Source organism: Anomalospiza imberbis, chromosome 9 (assembly GCF_031753505.1).
Source record: "Anomalospiza imberbis isolate Cuckoo-Finch-1a 21T00152 chromosome 9, ASM3175350v1, whole genome shotgun sequence".
Lineage (NCBI taxonomy): Eukaryota > Metazoa > Chordata > Aves > Passeriformes > Viduidae > Anomalospiza > Anomalospiza imberbis.
Window position 1 is genome coordinate 25,287,082 of NC_089689.1, and position 20,054 is coordinate 25,307,135.

Genomic DNA, 20,054 nt, shown 5'->3' on the forward strand with positions numbered 1-20,054 from the left:
TATCCCAGGAAGTTAATAGTTACTGCAAAGAGCCTCTGGGTAAACCAAAGAAATCAGTCAGCTGGTGGGTTACACGCACCTTACAGGGTTTGTCAGTGACAAAAGGTGCCTGGTTGCTGGGGAATGGCTTTCCTCCAGAAGTCTTTATATTTACGGAGCGAGGAGAAAATAATATAAAGCAAGTCTCATTAATACAGAATCTTGACACCTAAAACTGATTGTAATATCGCGTGTGGTTTCAGAAATTGCTTTGGCGCTTTTCCCCCAGTATTTTGGCAACATCAAAAAGTCCAGTTTCAAAAACTCGCATATTCCTGAAAATGTCGACAAACATATTTACCCAGAGATGCAAAACTGCAGCGTGTGAGATGGAGTAAAGATTTTTGAGAGCTTTTATTGAGACATAAACCAACTGCCAAATAAGTCTCCAGGCAGGAGCAGAGATCGCCCTGCAGCAGCCCAGGAATCGGCAGCAAAGAGTGCAGTATCGAGATGAGAGGTAAAAATAGAAACAAATACAGCAAGCACAGAAAAATGTGAAGAAATAGAGCATAAAATGTAGCTATACCAGGATTCACAGTGACCAGGCTGTGTGAGGACACAACTGTGGGGCAACAGCCCTCTCCCCTATTTCAGTTACACGGATGAGCAAAGCTGTTACACTTGACCTTTGTTTCTAAATTATCCTCGGAACAACGGCGGAGGCTGCTGAGCTCCTTTTGGAAAGGGGCAGATCCTAAAGGAATCCTACAGGGAACGAAGAGAGTTTCATCTGTGGCAGCAGCGCCGTGAGAGGGTGAAATACCCGATCTGTGTGTGCTGGGGAGAGAGGGGCAGAGGTGCAGAGCTAACCCTGGCACTGCCCTGCCCTTAGCCGGGGGAGAGTGCATGAGAAGGTATTTGAAGGTGAATTTTCCTCAGCCTCCAGTGCAATAAGGCACAGCACATTTAAGTACAGGAAAATACGTTCTTTCAGGCTTTCAGTGTGGGGAGAGAAATGGAATCAATGGTTTATTCCATGGTGGGGTAAGATATTAGCTCCCTAGGAAATGCATTGTTCACATGAAGAAAGAGTTAACACAGGAGAAAACTACCACTTTTCATCTTCTAAAAGAAAGAAAAGGGTTTCTTCCACAAATGTACCTGGGAATTCACTGGGCAGCCAGAAGAAGCCAGACATTACTACCTCCTGACTAAAGTGCTGAAATTCCCTCGAAAAAGCGAGGGGATGAAAGCTTTTACATTTATCCGTGGGGACTGCTATCCTGTGCATGGAGGAAGGTGGGGGTGGGGGGGCTGGGGGGAAATTAAAAAAAAAAAAAAAAAGGAGAAAGAAGGACAGAGAGAGAAAGAAAGATTTCTCACCGGCTCTCAGCACAGCCTGCCCCACCACACAGGCACTCAAAATGTCGGTGCTCCCGGAGGGCTCTGCCGGGGTCCCCGGGGAGGAGGGAGGGTCGCGCCGGCCGAGGTGCGGGCAGGTCGGGCGGCCCCCGGGGAGCTCCGGGGCGCGGGGCCGCGGGGCGGGGGGGCCGCGCCCGGCTCCGAAACCGTTACTTTGGCTCCTGCGGCTCCGCTCCCCTTGCTCTTCCTGTCCAAATAATTTTAAATTTACGCGCCTTAAATAACAGTCTGATTTTATTTATTTAGTTTCCTCCGCGGGCTCCGCCGCCGCTTCGCTGCGCCCCGGTCCCCGCCGACAGGCCCGGGGCGGCCGCCGGCCGGGCAGCGCTGCGCGGCCCCGGGGCTCGGACACCCCGGCCGCCCCCGCCGCCTCTCTCCCGCCGCCGCCGCAACTTGCACTGCGCCCTTTTTTTCCCCCCTATCTTCTCCTTCCTTTTTTTTTTTTTTTTTTTCCCCTTTTCTCTTTTCCCCTCCCTTTCCTCCCTCTCCCCGCAGCCGGGAGTGGAGTCTCCTCAGCGAAACTCCGGTGCTTTCGCAGCCGCAGTGAGTACAGAGAAGGGACCCACGTCTTGCCGGGGGGACGTTTCTAACGCATCTTTGTGGCCGCTGCCGGGCGGCGGCGGCGGCGGGGCTCCCGCTGCTGCGCCGGGCTCTCCTCCCCCAGCCCCGCGTCCAGGGATGCAGAAGCATCTTCTCCCACCGCAGCTCACGTAGAAGGCAAAACCGAGCAGGTTTGTCTCCAGGTTTCCTTAAAAAAACGGGTAGCAAGGTGTATCTCCCAGCCGGAGCTTTTCATGACCTTGTGTTACATTTTAAAATCAGGCAGGCGAGAGAGGGGGGAGGAAAAATCCACGCTTCTTGGCTTCTGTGTCACAGAGGTGAAAAAATTATCTTCGGATGTAAAGTACATGGCACATTTCTGAGAGCCAGATGTGCCAAGCCTGGCTCTGAAGCCCTGATCTGCAGAGCCCCACTCGGAAAAAAATAATAATTCACTTCTGCCATGGCTCTGAGTGGTAAAATGGCTTCTGCATTTTGAAGAAGCACTAAGTACAAAGGGACATTTTACAGTGCCAAAGGTTCCTGCTTGTCATTTTGTACTTTTTCCCTGTTTGAATTACCTTTCAGCACATTATCAGTTATAATTGTGCGAAGTTCAGCTTAAGGATCTTCAAGAGACCTCTCCTATGCTGGATACTTCGGAATAACCTTGACCTTTGATTACTGCTTATCCTACAAGATAAGTCATGCAGGGAAAGCATGGAATTGGGCAAGGCACCTGCAAAACCACAAATGAAATGGCTCTATTTTTAAACTAGTGTTAAAATGGCTTCTGAATCTGACCAAACGAGGGGCACTCAGGGGCTAAAAGACAAATTCTAGAGCTCGGTGGCAAATTTCAGTTTGACACACACAGGACCCCGAGCCAATTTCCTCATCCCCAGATACATTTTGTGCCGTTGGTGCAACCAGACTCAAACTGCCAAAAAGGGTAAATTCCCTCCAAAGAAAGTGAATCAGCCAAAAGTATAATCAGCTTTTCAGGGAAGTACAAGACCACTGAACCATGTTTCCAGTTGCATTTCTTTGTTCCTCTGTAACTGTTTTCTGATATTTGTAGCAGTAATTATAAGGGCCATTAGCATTTATGAATCTGTTAATTTAAAGAAGCCTAATTCGGGGTAGAAAGCTTGAAACATTTTCTTCACAGTGCAGCCACTAAAAGGTTAAAGTCGATTCACAGCTCCTCTGAAAGTTTTCCTTCAGCAGATAGTGCCTATCAAGATGGTCTTTCTTTCTCCTGTTACACCCTGAGAGCAGGAAACGGGGCAGCATTTCTACTGCAACACAGCCCTCTTCACTCCTCAATATTAAGATTATTACCAGCACAATGATATTTTAATGAACACTTTTACATACACGGAGCTCATGAACATTTAAAGGAAAAGATACACAGCACAAACCACAATAAAATGCGATGCCTTGTAGGAACACTGAGCATTCAAAAGCTTTTCAGAGTTTGACCTTAATGAAATACAAGAGCAGTCCTGGGTACAGATCACATTTATATGCAGAGTATATTGCAGGCCTGAATGAGAGCTTCTGCTAAAGTTAATTGTAATTTTCTGGTGAGGGAGGATCCATGTTCAGGCCTGAAGTTATTAACATCTATTCTGATGGAAATAGGGACATTGGGATACACTTTGTCAAATCAAAAAAGAGTACTTTCTGCTTCAGATATGTTACCCTAGAGGTGATGTACCACCATTTGAAAATCTGCACTTCCAAATCAGGCATGCCAGGATGGGACTGAATTGATCAGTCAGGAACTTTTGCTTGCATCTAGTAATGCTGGAGAACAGGCAGAGGAGATGTTCAGTCCACACTAGCTGGAATATACACAGGCCTGGAAACCAAGCTGTTAATTGTAAATGCTTCCTACAGAATGGACTTTTAAAATTTTTCTGAAAGGAGAAGTACACTCTGCTAGAAAAAGCAGTTTTTTCTCTGTACATAACATAGTCCTTGAGGGTGTGACTGTAGGTACACAAACAAAGCTGTATTTAATCTCCCTAAGAGAATTTTATAGAGAACATCTGTTAAAGAGAGAAGTGTATTTGTTTCAGGAGCGCTGTAACATTTAGTAATATCACCTCCTTGCACCAACATATATGCTTTAAATAGTGTGCTCTCTGTGGATTTTTCAGATGTAATTTGTTTTAGCTCCTGTAAAATAAGGGCTGCAGACAAAGAGCTGTGCTACACTTTGATACAGTCACAGTATTCACAATCCAGCACTGTATGCATGTATTACAGACAACAACAATTTCCTTCCTGTACGAGCATTTTAATTTATGGAAACATACTGTTTTGTGTAAAGTAGGTAGTAGATAATTAACAGTATTCATTTAATCTAATTATAGGCCTCTGAGGCAAAAAGCTGACACTTTTCATTTTGGTATATTCAGGGAAGTTAATTGAAACAACATTGCAGCCACAAGGCATAACATGCCCATCGTATATTTGATACTAATTCTTTTCTCAAAAATGGGACGAATCTGATGCTCGCTAGAGATAAGAATTGCTGTTACTCACTCGAGTAAGGAAAGTCTGGGGAACCTCATTATGCAATGCTGCAGTGCACTGCAATATCTCTGCAATTCAAGAGCTAACCACAGACAACTTAATTTGCCAAATTGCAAGATGATTTTGTAATGCACACAAGTATCTACTACAAATTAAGAAAAAATTGAACACATTTTTAGCCGGGACGTAGGTCAGAATTTGAACAGAGATCTGCCTCAAGAAGCAGGAGGTCAATGTACCAACTTTTAGCTCTGTTTAATCTTTAGGAGGAACCAAGCAGTAACAGCAACCTTCTCCCTAGGAGTTGTTATTAGAAGTGTAGTTTGTGGATTTAAGCTATCAGTATGTTAAACAGATAAACAGACAGCAAATCAACACCTGCAGATCCCAAGTATATATTAAAAAAATATGTCAGACCATGTGCAGAGTAAGTTTTCCTATCACCTGATACACACCAACAACTCAATCTTCTGACAGCAGTGCTTTCATTCTCAAAAGGAAAGTAAAGCTCAGTTCTGCAAAGCTTGCCTTCAGCTTGCAGAAAATGTGACAGACCAATCACACTTTTCGTGGGGAAGCATTTGCCATTTATATTAAAAAACCTGGAATTTAACATAAATGGCAAATGCTTGCAAGCTAAATCACCATGGTAGGGGCAAATGTCAATGTTTCCCCCTCTTTTGCCATTGGAGGAGTAGAACTGGTGTCTCTGCAGCTCCAGCAGTACCATGGGGCAGGACATCTCCCACTCCCCTCCCTGGCTGCTGCTCAGTGACCTCCAGCTCTGCTTTGCCTGGGGGCAGCACCCAGCCCTTACCCACTCTGCTCCTGCATCTCCAGGCCGTGTTCCTGGCTGGTGGGAGGTAAAATTGCCACGGCAGTGCTGCTGACCCCTGTGATGAATTACACACAGTGTAACTGGGGATGGTGCAAGCCCTCTTCGAGGACAAACACCCACAGTGAAAGGCCATCAGGCTGAAGGCAGGGCCTTGCTTTGCTGTGCCAGTGAGAGACACTGCTGGCAGCCCTACCTATCATTTCAAAATTACTTGTAGCATTTTCAAATGGATTTTGCAGACATACTTTTTACTATGATTTAAAAAAAAGCCATATATTGTACTTTAGGCACTTGAATGTTTGTTAACAAAATCAGAGAGAGGAAGCCTGAAAAATAAACAGATAATGACACGCGGTCACCTTAACTCCAGGGCTCTGGCTCACGAGATCCAGAATATACGATAAAGATCTCTAACCAGAAAAGAAAATGTGGCTATAGATGTTAGTCATACCTGATTCCTGTTCCTATACCATTACAGATAAATCACAATTTGCATTTATGTCTGACTCAGAAGATCAGCCTAGTCTCAGAGTTCAATCTGTACTCACACCCCTTCTTTCCCTCGATGCTCTTCCTTCTGCCTGGCTCCTGCCTTCTTTCTCCTCTGTGCTGTTTTAAGGTAACTCCCAGCTCTTTCTCTTCCACACTGTTTATCCATCTCTCCATTTCCTGGCTCCTGCCTTCTTACACACTTCATACTCTATTTACATCTCCTAGTTTCCTTTGCTTCACCTGCACATCCAACCTTTATTTTTTCTTAATTATTTCCTCTGGCACCTTATCTTTATCTCCATGACACTTATTAATCTCCTCACCCAATATATCATACCTTTTCCCATGGCATAGCAGAATCTCATTATGTAAATATGTATAATCTTTTTTTTTTTCCCCTAGTCATGCAGAACTGCTTCCACAATTGATTTCTGTCCATGAGGTCCTAGGAGAATTACTACTGGTCAGCAGTAGTTGTCTCCTTGGACTCTATTGTCTTCATCTCCTCCTTCTCACTTTCTGCTCCCTGGCTGCAGGCCTCCTCCCACACTCTTTCATCTTTGTCACCCATCCTCCTTTTCTCAGCAGGAGAAAGGCAGGTGTTGCACTCAGGAGAGGCACCCAGATGTCACAGGAAGGGAGGAGCACTCATGGTCCCCACTGCCTTGGGCACAGACTGTACCCGGCTGCTCCACAAAGCCCCCAGACGCGGAGCACGCTCCGTCAGCTTGGGCTGGCCTTTGGAAAACTCAGCAAAATGACAAAAGTAAATTATTCTTAACCAATCACATGCAAACTGAGATTTTCTCTTTTTTTGAGTCTTTTAACTTTTTTTACATTTGGATGCACATCTGTGGAACCACAGCAGCGGTGCCGCCAAACTCCAAGTTGCTGCTTAAAAGGTGCATGGATGAAAGTAGACCAGTGACAGTGCTCCATTTCAAATTCCTTCTGTAATGGGGATACCGACACTTCTGAATGAAGCAACCAGATTATTATTTTTTAATATGGGCAAAATATTTTTTTAACCTTGTTCTTGAAAATGACTACAGTGGTTTAGCTAGCAACTGCCAAAAACTAATCCTGAGGCAGATGCTTGGCTTGGAAAATACCAGCCCAAACAGTGACAAGCAACTGAAAACAACATGTTATTATGAGGCACTGGACAAGGTTAAGCAGAGCAGTGGAAGACTTTTAAGTGACCTGCAATGAGTTTCTTAATAAAAAGTTTACTGGAGTAAGCAGAATTAAGTCACATTTCATCTTTTTGGATGAAGATATTTCCTCTGAAAATAAAAATGAAAATAAAGGAAATAATTCCAGAGTGTTCTGATGTGAAGAGGGAGAGGGGAGTGTGCTCAATTGAGAATGGGAGCAGTATAGTTGAGGACTGGACCATTCTCTTTGGCAACAAAACCAACTTGAAAGATCTACAAAAGTGCAGAAATAAATGATCCAAAAGTACTCTGTGAAGATGAAATTTTACAGAGACAGCAGAGTGAAGGGGAAAGGAATTGCTTCTGGTGGGATAATGTCAAAGCAACAGAAAGGGATGTCCAAATATATTGTTAGCTTTGGGGTTCCTAAATATCCTCATCAGTGCAATTTACCATCACAAGCCCCAGGGAAAGCATCATCTAACAGTCCCCAGAGTGCTCCACATCTCCCACAGCTAACTGTTTGCCTTCTGTGAAAACTGAGGCAGCTCAGGAGCTGCTCCCTACGTTGAACGCTCCGATTCAGGGTACCAGTGGTGGCTGTGGGAGCGGTGGCGGGGAGGGCAGCTGAGGTGTGCCCTGTTCCACTCCTGTGCTGACACGTCCCACTGCCTCCCTGCCAGAGACTTCCAGAGCAGGTTCACAGCAAGAGTCACAGCAATTACCACCCAGTGCTCTTTGGCACCAAAAATTGTCATCCCATTCCTCTGCTAGGGATGAATGTATGAGAGTCACAGAAGGCCTTTCTAATGTGCAATGAACTGCCTGTTAATTTGCAAGTACAAACATTTTTTGTCCATAAAATGAATACTTTTAAATACTTTTAGCAGATTTAGTGGGTTCTCTGTCACTTGATTGTACCATTGCCTAAAAGATATGTTCTTGCTTGAAAATAAATTAACTCAGGAGGTCCTGTGGCCTTTGTTTTGCAGGAAGTCAGAGGAGGTGAAAATGTTGGTCCCTGTGGCCATCTCATCTCTGTCAGTCTGTCTGTCCTGGATTTTAACAGCAAAACTACACTAATGCTGTAAACTTTCTCTGCAGTTAAAATATTCTGAAATATCTTGCACAGCCTGTGTTTGAAAATTTTTCATTGCATTTAAGCAAAATGCTTATCTTGATGGTCATGATTATCCAAATTATGGTCAAAATGGTGACCTGTGATAACACCAGAGATCAGTATGAAATTAAAACTACTCTAATTAAAAAAAATACATCTGTTTTCATAATTGAAATTTTTTGCTAGGTGCTGTTGTTTGGCATACAAATTCTTTTGCCTTTCTTAAATATGCATGTGTTTGTTATGTTTAGATTTCTTTTGGGTTTAATACTAGGCCTGGCCTGGCAGTGTTCAGTTCTGGGACCACTGCAACACTTACACAATGTACCTTACTCTCCAAGGTATCTTATACTCAGCAGAGTCTTCTTTTTGATACAGTTTCTCTTTTTTTTTTTTTTTAAAAAAAAAAAAAAAAAAGGAAAAATTGAGGTTTAAGGATAGCAGAAAACTTGGCCTGACAACATGATCTAATGAACCACAAAGCAGCTTTCAAAGAGAAAAAGTAGCAGGAAGTTCTTTCATACCGGGTATTAAAAATAGACTGCACCAAGTCCCGGAATGCACACGGCAGTTATGTAATGATTTTTCAGTGACATGCATTAGGAAATATTCTCAGTACATGTTTTTCCTTCCTAGCACCCAGTTTACTTCTCTGAAGTTTGGAAATTCTTCACATGGATGCTTCTAAGAAGTCTAAAATTACAATGTTCATTTGAATAACCTATCAATTAGCCAGCCACATAATGACAACATCTAATGGTACAATTGAAGTATTTGAATTTAATATACCATTTTCATAATGGTAAAATATGAAACACATGATGGAATCCAATTTTTTTTCCCCCACAAGTTAGGCTTAATTTATTCCTGGCAATGTAATGATTTTGCACTGGAGACACTAAAAGAGAGAAATCATTTTGGGTACATATCATAAATATTAAGAACACCAGCTCCCTTGGAGCAAAGAGAAGTCTCCCAAACATTTCAAAAAGGTTTATATCTTATTGGGTACTTTCTATAAATGGAAAGACTGAGGCGAGGCAGAACAGCTCTATCTAGTTTCTACCCTGCTGAGGAAACAAAATGGTAAATTATTTTGAAGAATGCCTTCCTCAGACTTTTCCTTGGAGACTTCCCACAGGTCTAGGCTCTGGATATTTGCAGAATAATTTGAGAAGGTAACAAAGGAGTTGGAAAACAGTTGAAATCTAACTTTTGGGTTTTCATAGTTGTATTGTTTTCTTGAATTACTCAATGTTCAGAACAATCTGCAACATCCACTGCCTATAGCAAGAGTATCACACAAGGAAGGCAGCATTACTTTCTTGTTTGCCCACAACCCTTTCTGCCTTTTCTGTTAAAAACCACAAGCCCTCCCACGGCCTCTAGCCTTTCATGGCCACCATGAACTTAATCACTAACATTTTTAGTTTCAATTTATACTTCAAACCCAGGAAAATTCCCTGATGGGAAAGCTCACACATCTCCCCCACCTGTGTCACACAGTGTCAATATTTCCTAGATTGCTATGTATCAGGATGTACCCAGAAGCACAATTACAGACATTTTTCATCACCCACTTATGTCAGTGATGGACAGTGATAGAAGTATTATGGCAAGTGAAATTTTGTTCAATTTTGCCTCCTACTCATAATTTTTTCCCAGTTCATATAATGGAGATTAAATACAGGGAGATCCTAAATGGTCATTTATGATCATGGTAAAACAGTGAGAGACAGTCTTTTTTTAAGATGAGTAGAACTGTAAGTGTTGGGTCTGGCTTTCCTGAGATATCTTTAAAATATTTTCAGAGCTAAAAATGCTTTTTGTGGAGCAAGTGAAGCTCCATGCTGTTCTTTTTGAGAACAGAGAAAAACCTGATCAAAGTACAATCAGATAAAACATCTGATTTATTTTCTCTCTTTACTGTTCTGGGGAATGACAGAATTAAAATATCCATGTTTGACATGTGAACACACTGTACCACATCCAAAATATTTCACTTTGGAAAGACATAAAAAAAACCCTGAGAACAAGTCAGCATCTTGTATGGAACCTGTTTGTTTGATAAAATATTAAGAAACATCTTAATTAGCAGTCTGAAATAAAATGAAAAGGGGCATATTGAACAGATGTCAGAAATTCATTTTAGAAGAAGAGGTAGGAAGTGAGCACCAGAGCTGAGATGACAAACATGATTTTATAAGATCAAAGTGTCTTTAAGGCCATAAAATGAAAGAAAACCTGGTTATTAACACATTCATTTGATTCTAAATGCTGTTATACAAATATATTTCTGGGAATCCAGTGCCGAAAAAGTAATTTGTGAATAAGTCAATACTTATTTTTCTGCACTGATACATAGGCAAAGCTCGAGCTGTTTATGAGGGGAGGAACAGGGTTTCATGCATAGTATTCAGCAGCGCTCCCACTTACAGGAAGGCTCATCATCCAGCCTGATTAGTTTACAGGAACTGAAGCAAACAACATTCTCTGTTTTCTTACACATTTTATGACTATTTTCATGTAAGCAAAAATCAGACTTTGTCCTTATTAAGGAAATTTTAGAGCTAATAGAGAATTACAGCCTCTTGTTTAATCTAACTCTTCTGCAAGCTTTGCTTCACTCAGTCACTTGTGAATGTTTCTGAGTTTTATTTGATATATTAACTTATTTCTCTATGAGATTTGTCGCCACTTAATGTGATATTCAAGGTCAACACTGCAAATGCATTTGTAAATGAAAATTTCTGGTTTGGCTGAATTTAAAACCTCAAGTGTTTTCTGTCCCCAAACAAACATGGGAGGCCTCATTTGCATATTCAGAAGAAAAAAAAATATTTTTTTCCCACCAAATTTGTTACTTTGCTTGCAATTTTCCTTTTTTTCACAAACCTTTATTCCCTCAATTATAGTTGTTGATGTGTCTAAATTAACAAGTCCTACTATTATATTCATAAATGGGGCAAATTTGAGCTCACCTCTGAAACCCAAAGCAAAGCTCTGCCACACCACATTTTCATCTGCTTTCCAGAAAGGCAGGGATTATTCTGTAGCACTGAAGCTCTGCTTTCATGGTGGGAAGGAATTCTGGATTTTACACTGTTTGCTGGCTGTGCACAACAGAAGAATAGACAATACCATCTGAGCTTGGGACAATTAACAGGATGTCTTTAGAATATTTTTATTACGTTAATCTTTTCTTTTGCTTGAGCCAGCATTCCCCTCGAGAGGAAGAGAAATGATGCTGAGACAACTTACTATTGCAAATTAATTGTATGGTCCATTTCCCAAGCATTTAATTTGGCCACAGCAACCTGTTTAACTCAAATGAGTTGTCAAAAAGTGACACAAAAGAGAGGCCAAGTTCTTTAGAGGTGGCCCGTAATTTTAAAGGATGAAGGGAAATGGCTGGCATTATTGCTTTAGTTCAAGTAAAGCCTCTTCTAAACAAGGCAAGGGAAAATCAAGTGATTTGGCCTCACCAAAATTCATGCTACTTGAGACCTTTTGGAAATGTTGAACTCTGGACTGGAACAGAAAATAGCAAAACCATAGGAAACATAAAGAAAAAAAGTGTACCATTTCTTACTTCTCATAACAGATAAGTTGGGATATAAGTTTGGGATAGGAATTGGGATAGATGCACCTGCTCCAATCTGAGCCACTTACATGCAAGGCAGGTCTCTCTACCTGCATCAGAGAACAGAGATCTCTTCTGCTTCAAAGTCAGCAAGGTCTGATCTGATCTTTTACAGCATGGCTTGTCTCTTCATTCTTAGCTCTGGTATTCTAGAAGTATTTCCATGTGTGTAGCCCCTGCCTGAGTCCACTCTTGGTATGTGGACCTCTGTGATTAAGCCACCCTGGATTCCTTAACCCATTGCTTCCAGTTTTCCCAGCCTCCTGCATGGGTGCTTCTCTCACAGCTGTATGGATTTCAGCTTTTCAAAGTACAGTTTGATTCATTCTCTCAACACAGGAATTTATCTTCAGCATAAACATTTTTGGAACCACAAAGGTATAATTTTATAGTTAAATAATCACATTTTCCTGGGAAAGCTTCGAGGCAGTGGGTAATGCAGATTAGGATTTGGCACTCTGTCAGACTCTTAAAGAATCTCTCTTTCACTGGCAATATTTATTCTTCAGGAAGCAACACTTAGTCTTTGCCATAGAAGAAGGTGATCTATCACGTTAAAGATGAATTCCACCAGCCTGATCACTCTCTATAATGATGTATCCCTCTTCCATGAAGCAGATATAACAAAATACTTCTGATAAGGAATTACTCTTTGAGACTAGGACATAGATACTTCAGTTATAGGGAGTAGAAGACTAATAGACATGAATAAAAATTTGGAATGGATGGAATACTTATAATGCTGCATTTTGAAGATAACCAGTTCCCTTTTTGTTTGTGTGTCCTAGAGATGACTTCTTTGCAGATAATTACTTTTCATAAATTTAGATTCCAGAGCAGTATGATTCACAGAAGTGCAGGGATTCCTTTTACTAAGCTGACCTTGAAGAACAGATCTGTTTCATTCTGTCCTTAGTTTCTTCTTTCCTGCCTCCTCTTATCACTTTGGAGCAGCCAGAAGCATCAGTGATGTTCCCTCTGCAGGCTCCGCGCTCCAGCCAGCTCCACTGCCCTGCAGATGGTGGCCAGGAGCAAAGCTCTTTGCACGGTCTGGGCACAAACTTCTTCTAAATGTTACTCAAAACCCCTAATCTGATTCTTGGTACCAGATATCCATTCATTTATTAAGAACAAACACAGCAGACAACTAATGCTGCACTTTTTCTGTTATTCAAACCTGCTGCTAACAATGAGGAAGATGATGTCATTCCCTGGATGTGACAAAGGACTAATATTATATGCAGTAAAAACAATGAGTCAACAGTTTCTATTCCCTTGAGGTCAAACCATTCAGCAGTTTTGAAAGTAGACTTCTTTTCTGTGCACAGAGCTTGTTGTCTATTAACACAAAATGTGTAAAATCAAGATATAATTTGAAAAAAAAAATTGTCCTTTCAAGGGGAATTTTTCAAACTGAAAGGCAAATTGAAATATCTTACAACATAAAGCAACAGATATTTTTTCCCCACATTTACTAATCATAATATTGCAAAAGTATTTTCTTTTTTAGGTCAAAGATACATTATCTATGTTAAGTAATTTTTTGTAGGATCCTGAGAGGCACTTTGCAGTTCCCAGTAACAGGAGTATGAATTGTGAGTATTAATGCATAACTAAATAAAATGAAATTTTCTGGAGATATTTTGTAATGGTCTGAAGATAAGAAAGACCTTTAACATGAAAATGTGTTTTGACAGACAACTCAAAGCAAGGAGTCTAACAATGAAAATTTCCCACATTTTCTGGGAGTAGATGTGGAATTGACAAAATCCTGGCCACCTCTAACCACAGCTGCATCTAGCTCAGGCTAGTGCAAGAAATGTTGTGTTCATACAAATCCATCCTTCAGCAACTCTCAAACCTTTGTGGAGGATTATTATCCTGCTCATACAGACTGTGAAACTGCAGCACAGAGAAGTGACAGCTCAAGGTCATTTGAAAGTCAGGAGAGTTTGGAAGAGAACTCAAATTTCTCAATCCCTGCCCAGTACTCTGCCCACTGGGCTCCAATGCCTGATAAAGCTCCTCTTCCAAACTGGACAGAATTTAACAATTTTGAGGCGTTTCAATTCATAATGTTGTTGCTTTTAATAATTTTATTTGGTGGGAAAATAGACTTGCCTAATTATATGAGGTCCAAGTGCAAGGGAATCCTAGGCCAGCTGCAGTCTCCATTCCTGTTATCCTTGCAGACTAAATCTAGAGACAGGAGAGCAAACTGGATTATATCTAGATGGGCTTTTATGTAGGAAGAAATACCATTTTGCATGCACTGACACTGTCTGACCATGGTTTAGATTAAAATGCGCCTTAGAGTGGAATAAATAATATTAATCATTCTGACAATTAATTGAAATGAAATCTTAGACTCTGAATCCCAAGGAATTTCCTCTGGCATGCTGTCAAAGTGCTGGATAAAGTCTTTTAAGCTTATGCTGACCATTTTAGTATGTCACCTAAAGTAACTGCAAATGGGTTCAGGCATAGTTTGTCCAGTAGATCCCAGGCCCAAGTGATCACCTACCCAAAATGTGGAGGAGTACATCTGGCAGCCCAGCTGGTCAGTGTCCTGACAGATTTACTGGAGAAGTAAATGCAGGAGGCATGGCTAAGTCTGATCTTTAAACTCTCTGTCTTCTGATGCTTAAGGAACTCTTACCTTCTCAAGTATTTAACAGAATATTTAAACCAAATATCTTAGACCGAAAGACATCTCAGTTGTTTTGGGTGTTCTGTTACACTGCTCAAGTGAGGCCAGAAAGCTTGTTAGAGCCCTTCAACTGAAACACAGACATTTCCACTAACAATTGCTCTTATAAACTAAACAAAAATCAGACAGATTTCAGAAAAGGCAAAATAAAGAGACTAAAGCAACTTACAGAATTTCCTCTGGATGTCTCAAGTTAATTGCAAATCCTGTGGCCTGGTATTTTCATTTCCATAGTCACAATTAAAGGCACAGTGATTTTGATGTCATGTAAGAGGTGAAATAAATTTTCCATATGAAATTAGAGTCTCCTTTTCAAGTTGTGTGATATTTTTGCAGGCAACATGTCTTACTGCCTACTGAAAGCCAAAACCTGATCGTACTGCAGGAAGAGTCACACATGCTGCAGCCATGTAGGTGTGCTGTTTGATTTCAATGACACACAAAAATATAAATATATTTGATTAAAGTTATTATTGTCTATTTAATAGACCTATGAACTACAAATAAAAATACAGACTCATATCCTAGCATGTTCCAAGAAAGGATCTTCACCTGATCTTTGTTTTTACAGCTCTCATCCCAGCAATCAACTGTGAAAACTTGCATAAGTACTCTCAGTATGATTGAAGCTGCTCCTTTGTTAAATAGGGTATTACAAGTTAAAACTAGGGACAGCATTAAAAATTTATAAAGGAAAATGTATTCGTAATGTTAAATAATATAGACAGAAAACAATAAAAAGTTTTTTCATGAAACTGTGAAACAAATCATTAGGCTTTGGATTACTTAGATGTTTTTATGAGATCTGTTTTATTATTCGATCTTTAGTAGGTCAGTCCTTTATTCTATGTTGCAGTGTCTGTTTAGAACCTCATCCATAACTATCAATTCAACAAATCAATGTATACAGTATAGCATCAGTATAGCATTGTATTATTGATCTGCAACACCATTACAAATAAGAATATAGATTTAGCTATGGTCCACAGGTCAATATTTTTGATGTTTTAGTTTGTTTCACAGTTCTACTGTTACTTTTCTCATCTATTAAGGCAGGCAAAAATGTTTCATAATATTAAAAAAAACCCCAACATTTAGCTGGAAGGCCTTTCTAGAGAACAAAATCTGTCTTATTTTCTCTTCCCTGGTAATTTTCTATTATTGAAGGAACAAGAACGAAAATTAATACCAATTTTAATCTATTTTCTCTGACAAAAGAAAGTAAGAAATAGGCACGGCATGCACAATATGTTACCTGTGTTCTGTCAGTTTGTGCTGTCTGAGAAGAATAGGCTGGCACACAAAATTTGGAATGGCTATTGCATCCCGCTCCTGAACAGATCCATATCTCCCCCCAGGAGGGAACTTGGGTGAGCCCTGGCTGGATCAGTAATTTCCCTGGGTGCACAGAAAGGTCTGAAGCCTACACTTTTTAAGAGAAATGGGGAGAGAGGCTCTGAGAGGGGCCTCCACACACACTGCCTGCAGCTGCAGAGCTGAGGGTCAACCCACATCCCACATCCTGGGAGCAGCAGCAGGAAAAGATTTCTCATTCCACACCAAGGTTGGAGGCAATGTCTTCCTGAACAAGGCTGGCTTGGGGATGTAGGATGGAGAGCAGACCTGTTCCTGAATCCTAAAGCTAGACAAGTATGCATAGAGCAGCTTCAGCTAAGTGGGTATGGTGGGTGGGCTTTCTCATTGAGCTGAAGAAATAAGGGCAAGATTTTACCTGGGATTATTTATTTTCTTGCAGAATACATAATCTGTCCTATCAGTTAGATGGAATTATTACCCACTCACAGCAACCTGTGCAGCTAGAATGGTATTACTCATTCCCCTTAACAGAAACCTAGCACTCTGGTTTTGGTGGCACACTGAAAACGTATTTTGATCTTTGCTGTGTTTCAGATGGCAATGCATCGTCTCCTTCCTGATGCTGGATTACAGTCCATACTGAAAAAAAAAAATAAAGTGATTAAAAGTTTTAGTAGATTTATTTGTAAATGCTGGTTGTGGCCTTCCCATAATAAATCAGCTTTTTCCCTAGAAGTAATGCTAAGTACTAATTAGTACATTATCCATTTTCCCTTGCAAATGCTGTATTATGTACAGGAATAAAATATTACTTTTTAAACAGGAGTGGATGTTATCACTTCAAATGTGCTTATATGTGCTTCCTGTGCTGAGATGCAGCCCAGCAATAACAATACCACAATTACCAGAATGTATAATCTATAATGTGGCCCTGTGTAAATCAAGCCCCCGCTGAGCAGTCACACACATCCTGCAGGATACCACTGCCATCCTCAATTGCTTCCGGTGAGCGCCCTGCATCGGCAGGAGGATTTCTGAGCCAGGCTCACACTGGCTTCTAACTCACAACACTGCAAGTCTCCTCCTCCCAGGAAGATTCAGGCATAGAGCTGAAGCAGGTTTTGTTCATGACTGCCTAAATGGGAAACCAGAAAATCAGGCTTAGGGGAAAAACAGTTTTGATCTTTTAAAAATACTTATGGGATTTCCAATAAAAGCAGAAAATTGTTGCAAATACTGCAAGGGAGAGTGTTCAGGATTTCAACTCAGTTGTTAAATTGCTAAAATAATGCATACCTGGAGTTTCCACACTGTGGAGACTTAGATGTATGATCTTGGATACTCTATCATTCATTCCCTTCAGAATAGAGCAACATTTTTTCTCTGTGCAAAATATCTGAAAAGTAAACATTTTTGAAAGAATTTTGCAAAGTCAAAGAAAAAAGCAAAGTCCAAACTAAACTAGAAATATGTTAGTTTAATTTCAAGACACATTGCAGCCATACACTCAGAAAAATCTTACAGGAATACTCTGACTGTCATGATTCAGTTCATGCTAACTCAACAGACTGACTCAGAAATTAAATCTACTTGACCTGTTCATGACTTTATATTTTTAGTTAGTTCTCAGGTTAGATACTGACTTTTTCAAACAGATGTTGAAACCAATACAAAGTTTCAAAATCCTGTAAACCACTTTAAAATATAATTTATAAATATGACCCTTAAAAACAAAATAGATGGCCACCGTGCTATTTGATAACTTTTAGAATTGGACTCAATAAGCTTCTAACTCTCATTCTACTTTATAACTGGGGGATAAACCATCTTTCCTGGGTATACATAATTTCCACTGAGTCTCTTACTAGCCAGAAGAATTTTAGTATGTTTTAAAATAACATAGCAATAAAATGTAGCAATTTAGAGGAAACATTATGCAAACCCTGTTATTTTTCTCTTTCTGATACAGGCCTACCAAAGAGAGATTCTAGTTGGAGGCAAGTCAATGCATTGCTTCTCTGAATGGTATTTTAAGGTATCCCTTTTTCTTGCTGCTTTTGGTACAAAATTATGTACTGAATAAATGATTCAAACTTAATTTGTCACTGCAGAAGCTGACAGGGAGTATTTCTTGTGCTAGCACAAATACCTGGATTGCAGAGGCCACTGAGGGGAGCAGGGCAGGGGTGCAAGAAGCACCATGTGGCCAAGGGTAGCTGAAGAACTGGCACACACCTTCTCAGGGGCATGGCCAAGTCCTGCTGCACTTCAGCTCTTCTGGGACATACAGAAGTCATCCAGATCCCTAGAAACAACTTTTCCCTGGAAGTTTTATTGTCTTTTCTGCACTGGACAGGTGACATCTTATATTCCCTGTTACTGCCTTGTACCTTCTCTAGTCTGATCTTTTCTAGAAAGATGCTCAGAAACTTGAGCATCTGTGCAGGTCCCTCTGTAAGCACTTCATACCCTTTGGAATTAAAAGTCAGCTGTAGATTAGCATAGGGCAGAGAGCCTGGCTCTAGAAAAAACTCAGGAAATTCGGGTCTGATGTGCCATAGCCAGTCCAGGGTAAGTGGAAGCTGTCTTGGCTGAAGTTGTGCATGAACTATTCTGCTTGTCAGGATTCAGGCTGATTCCTGGTGAAGTGACCCAGACAAAAACATGAGACACGTGTCAGTGTTGGCACAGGTAACCCTTCTAGGAAATACACAGCTCTTTATCAGCCTGTCTGCTAAGCCGAGCTGCCTCTTCATTTTTGAACAGGATTTGGGACAGTCACAGATGTGTGGATGCTGCTCTCGCTCAGCAGACAGACCCACCTTAGCTCACACAAGTGGTTTAAAAAAAGAGCTTGCAAACATGCAATATTTGCCTTATGAAATAATTATTAATTCTGTAATGATGCTGATATTTTAGTCAGTTACAAAAAGTAGACAGGATTATCAAATTACTTTGGCCTCATTTGTTGTGAATTTCTTAGCTGTGGCACCACCTTGTGGACATTGCTATGTGGAGTGAGAACTCGACTGGCGGCACCAACAGCAAGTAACCGAGGCATTTTGGAAAAACAGCTGTGGTCACACAGGGTTTGCTAAAGGAGAGTAAAATAATCACAGTTTAAAAACTATTCCAAAAAATCCACCTACAAAATAAAATGTATAATAAATACCATCATTAGTTTGCTCAGCTGTCTTTGCAGCTTTTACCAACTCTTCTGCCTGCCAGCCAAGAGGAGAGGCAGCTTTCAAAACTACTTTTGTTCCTTCTCAATTGACTAAGTAGCAGCATCCACACCCCAGTTCTGTTCTTGCTGTACATGCAGACACGACTTTTACACCTATCCCAAGCAACAAGACTTGCAAAGTCAAAATCATAATACTGAATGCTTGGAGAAAACCTTGTGTCCCACTCCATAAATGTAAACTCAACAGTGAGATTGGTGTCCAAGCTAAGCCAAAAGAAAAACACTCTCTGACAAAGATAAACTGGGGGATCTTTTAAATGCTTGCTGAAATACAAGCCAAACAAAAATAAATTTAAATTCCACTCTCTAGGCCATTAGATTCTCAGAACCTTTTGCAGCTGAGGTAACAGGGGGTTCCTGTTATGAGCTCTCTTATCAGCTACAGGCAAAGCAGGAAAGCACAGGGGAGCCAGGATTTCTAATGCAAGATCTCCAAGCTGAGTGCAGCACACATTTTATCTGTCTGAGTAACCTTGGGGAGCATGAAATAAAACACTGAACTGCATTTTCTATTTCTCTCTCTCCAATAACATACAACCTGGTACTTGCATTAGTATAAAGTGCAGGAGGAGATGAAGACTTGGAGCAATCTCAGACTTGCTAAAAGGAAACACTGAGCACTGCAGCCAGGGAAGCCAACCCATGTCCAGTGGAGCTCATCCCTCACTCTAGAACAGACACTGCACTTGTTGCAGCTGGTGTCCTTCCTCTGCAAACAGCAGCATTGTACCTGTTTCATGAAAGAACAGAGAGTAAAATGTCTTTTTTTTCTTTATTATAAAATCAAAATATCTTCTATAATATGACAATGACAGCACTACTTTTATAATTCAGATATTTAAAAAATGTTTCTTAGAAATGCATTTTTATTTTCTCTGTTCTTCATCTCAGAAAGATGAAGGAGTTTATGCTAGTAATTTTTTTTCCTTTGGCATATTCATACAGTAAGCATTAAAGTTATTTTAATTTTTGTGCTTGGAAATTCCTTAGCATAAGTGCAGTGTTCTGAAAAAAAAATAGGGCTTTCAAACTCTTAGTG

General features: G+C 40.6%; 1 long non-coding RNA gene across 2 annotated transcripts in view; it reads right to left on the reverse strand.

The window, feature by feature from the left end:
- Positions 1-1,822: 1,822 nt before the first annotated feature.
- Positions 1,823-20,054, reverse strand: part of LOC137478724 (uncharacterized) — a 32,752-nt gene continuing 14,520 nt past the window's right edge. Inside the window, exons 3-7 of one of the 2 annotated variants that reach the window (XR_011001757.1) lie at positions 17,918-19,745; positions 15,707-17,164; positions 14,266-14,310; positions 11,080-13,940; positions 1,823-2,152 (exon numbers count right to left, since the gene is read on the reverse strand). This is a non-coding gene — a long non-coding RNA (uncharacterized lncRNA). Of the gene's footprint in view, positions 2,153-11,079; positions 17,165-17,917; positions 19,746-20,054 lie in introns of both variants that reach the window. The other variant, XR_011001756.1, reaches the window with a different exon arrangement.